At 39.7% G+C, this 4150-nt stretch overlaps 1 pseudogene; it reads right to left on the reverse strand.

Moving 5' to 3' along the window:
• Nucleotides 1–2686: 2686 nt before the first annotated feature.
• Nucleotides 2687–3646, reverse strand: LOC131798114 (uncharacterized; annotated as a pseudogene).
• Between the last annotated feature and the right edge of the window lie 504 nt (nucleotides 3647–4150).

Below are 4150 nucleotides of genomic sequence, written 5' to 3' on the forward strand. Positions count from 1 at the left end.
GATGGTTCCTTTTCTCTCCAAGATAGGCCTGACACATCACGCATCTTCATGCATGGTCGCATCCTAGTCCCGGCACACTCTGCCGCGCTAACTGGGTGGAATTCCACCCATCATTACGGGTTGTCCTCCTTGCGAATATTCGCGTTACTTCGCTTATTTCCTGTCCGAATTTGGTGTGTATTGGACGTTTAAAAAGGCTTAACCAAATTCCATGTCAGCGAGTTCGGAGGGCGACAGTGTAAATGTGTGCTACACAATCGTTTCGTTTGAGTCTGCTAAAACTTTCACCGTCGAAGAATGGCCCTCATCCGTCGAAGCGTGCACGGGTGAGCTTTATCTCCGCAGAAATTGCGTTAGAAAAAATATTTGACGATGTGAACGACTCCGCTGATAGGATGTTACAGTGGAGACAGAACCAGTGATCTTTAGTACGTGCAGATCGAGGTGAGAAAGTCAACTATCGTGCCATCGCGAAATGCGTCGTCCATCGCACATTTTGTCTCTGAAAGGTGAAAGTTTGTTCGCCTCAGATACAGCCCTTTTGTGTATTTGCGATTTTCGGGTCGTTGTACGTATCTCTTGAAATTTTATTACAAATTGATTTATTGCGACTCCTGAAAATCAACTAATTTATCGCTAAGGAGTGTTTTCTAGCGATGAGATGTGATGCGATTCAAAATATGTTGGCCACAAGCGAAATACTCGACTCGTAATTCCATCAGCTGCTAGTTGTTGCTATGGAGACATGCACTTTTCGAACGCGTCGGATGCTTGGGATTCGTGGCGATTGGCGATTTAGTTCAGTATCGCTTGTTCATTCGGTAATTTTGAGTATTTTACGGAATATAAGCAGTGTACATTTTATATTTTTTAGCGAGGGAGAAGTGAAGATGACGAGCGGCCGGAGGAGGCTTGCGCTTCGACTTAGGAACCCATGGCTCTTGGTGAGTGAAATATTTCCAACATGGGAAATTTTAAACAACAAGTATAATTTCCGAATGCGTATACCATAGAATAACTTGAATTTGTTTAGGGTATTATTCTATAAATGTTGAGGATAATTGATTTATTCATTTGAAAATTATATTTTTGTTTGAATGTGTTGTTGGTGGCCCCTCTGCTCCTTCTGCTGCTACCAGATTCTAACCACAAATAGTGTACTACGTAAGTCCATGAAGTGGTGTAAAACTATGGTTTACCACCTATTTGACATGGCTTGTAATCAATGGCTTTATCCTTTTCAAAGAGCATCAGGCTCAGTTTCCTGACAATGAAGCTCTAAAAAGGCCCTCTTAGTATTCTTTGGGTGATTTCTGGGAAGAAATTGTTAGGCAACTCTGTGGTTTACCCGATTATGGTAGTCCACCAGAGAATACCATGGTGAAATCAGCCCCTTCCATCCCAGAGGAATTTACAACTGTCCATATCCCAGTTTTCTCTGATACAGAGACACTGTGTGGTATGTTATAAAGAATGTAGGGGAGATTTCAGGGTTCGATCTTATTGCAATGCCCCTCCAATGTCAAAAGTATATGCATGTTAGTAAGGGTTGGGATTGTTTTGCAGTGTTTCACTCTAAGAAGTACAACAGGCAAATCTTGCTGATGTTTATTCCAATGTTTTCAGATGTTGTGTTGCTCAAAAATATCAGAAAAAAATAATAACTTTTTTTACCTTATTGCTTTTATCTTTGTCAGTGGGAATAGTTGTGATTTGGTCCTAGTTTTCTCAGGGAGGACTCTCATTAGTAAGTAGGGATGTTAAAAGGAAAATTCATTCACCCAGTAAACACATCAGGGCCTACCCATCCTCCTGTTATAAAGTCGAATTTCCCAACAAATTTTTTTTTTCTGCTAATTTTTTGGAATGACATGGGCGCACATAAAAATTCATAAAAAATTCATTATTTATTCTTTTTATTTCAGATTTTCAGGAAATGTTGCTGAAAACAATTAACTTCTGCTATCAATTAATCTTAAGTAACCTATACCTGTGAGGAGAAGTGACTTTGACCTCAAGTTTTACACTATGTCTTACTTATTTTGTGTTTAAATTTTACTTTTTTGAGGAAAGTCCTGGGTTTCAATGATGAATTTTTTTTCCTGAGAAGCCCATTTTATACACTTTAAAATGACATATTGTAGGTGTTATTCCTGTAAATATTAATTTTGTTGAGATATGAATTAAAAACTCAATGTGGACAAATTTTTGCTAATTTTTTTGAATGACATGGGTGCACATAAAAATTCATAAAAAATTCATAATTTATTCTTTTTCTTTCAGATTTTCAGGAAATGTTGCTGACATGTTAATAATTAACTTCTGTTATAAATTAATCTTGATTAACCTATACCTATGAGGAAAAGTGACTTTTACCTCAAGTTTTACACTATGTCTTACTTATTTGTGTTTTAAATTTTACTTCTTAGGAAAGTCCTGGGTTTCAATGATGAATTTTTTTTTCCTGAGAAGCCCATTTTATACACTTTAAAATGACATATTTTAGGTGTTATTCCTGTAAATATTTGTTGAGATATGAATTAAAAACGATGTGGACAAATTTTTGCGTTTTTTTTTTTAACTGATGTTAGTGACAATGTTCGCTTGTCCTCAATTGAACGGGTTGGATCTACTAGCTTCGCCACACCTAACGTTTCTGTCTCTGACTAAGCCACGACCAGCTGCTTCAGCTCCTCGTCTTCAACTGAACTTCTTTCATACACATTGAACCCATTGTACGGAGATGCTCTCTTCGCCCACCAGGTAACCAGTTAGTCACCGCCCATCCAAGTAGGGTCTCAACTGCATAAGGCACTGTGTCAACTTCCGTTTGACCAGAGGGTTTCACAATTTGTTTTGTTAGAATCAAGTCAGAGTTGTTAGTTCCAATTATGAGTTGCACTGAACCTGTGTCGGTGTCACGTAAGTCCAAGTTCTTCAGGTGCTGATACTCTTGTTTGGTTATTCACCACTTCAAATTCTGATCCGGACCATTCAGGCAAGGAATTGTTATCACATCTCGCAAGGAGTACTGGACTTCCTCTCTTCCGACTCGTGCGACACGGCATTTCTTGATGTGCTGGGAAGTAAACACCTTCCGCATATTTACTCCTTGAATTTCGAGATCTACATATTTGCCTTGAAGTCTAAGTGAGAGCGCTAAACTTTCATCTATAAGTGTTGTGTTACAGCCCAAGTCACGCAAGGCCATCACTTGTTGTTTTCCTTTTTCTCCGAAGACCATGGGAAGTACGGTATCAGCTTCACAACCTACGTAAGCTGATTGGTGATACCCCTCGTGGGGCTCCTCGCTTATGCCTGTTCAATAAATTTCAAGTCGACTTCATGTACGAGGGTATGATCACGCATGTCACATTTCTCAACTTTGCATCTATTCCTACTATGGAATTAGTTAGTGTTCCTCAACAACTTTCACCTTTTCGCTAGTCAACATTCCCTTAAAACTTTTGCACTCCTGCAAAGTGTGATTAGTGGACTGGTGAAATGGGCACCTCTTTGTTCCATGGCTGGTGCGTGAAGCTTCTCCTGTGGCTCCTACAAACAGCCGAGATTGTGATTTGTCAGCTGACTTACACCTATCAACTTTAGATGTATCTGAACGCTTCCACTCTCTCTTCTCTGGCATCCGCTACTGCTTGGACTCACTGATTTTTGCCTCTTTTTCCAGCCAATTGGCAAATGAATCCCAGGTTGAAAACTTTGGTTTTCCTTCAACAAACTCGGCCCATTACTGCAAAGGCGTGCAGGAAGTTTAGCAACAGTTGCTTCAGGGACTTAAGTTGCTTCAGCGAGTTAAGCTTATGAAGGAAGTCGTGCTCCTTGAAAATGCCTAAAAGCTCAGAAACTATTTCTTGATACTGTCTGATCTGCGTACCACTTTCTTTCACTATGGTCTGAACTTGATCTATGCACTTCTTTCCAGCTGACAAAACTGTGTCTAAACGGCCAAAACGTTCCTGATGCGCAGTCCATGCCTCCTCGTATTTGTCTAAACCTGGCATGAATTTCGCTAGACATGATTTCGCACTTCCGTCTACAGAATCTAGCAGAAGTTTAAGCTTCTCTGTTGCATCGTAAACTTCCCTTCTATCTACTTCAACATGAAACGCTGCTTTGAATTTTGAGTACT

This window comes from Pocillopora verrucosa, chromosome 1 (assembly GCF_036669915.1).
Source record: "Pocillopora verrucosa isolate sample1 chromosome 1, ASM3666991v2, whole genome shotgun sequence".
NCBI classification, from domain to species: Eukaryota; Metazoa; Cnidaria; class Anthozoa; order Scleractinia; family Pocilloporidae; genus Pocillopora; species Pocillopora verrucosa.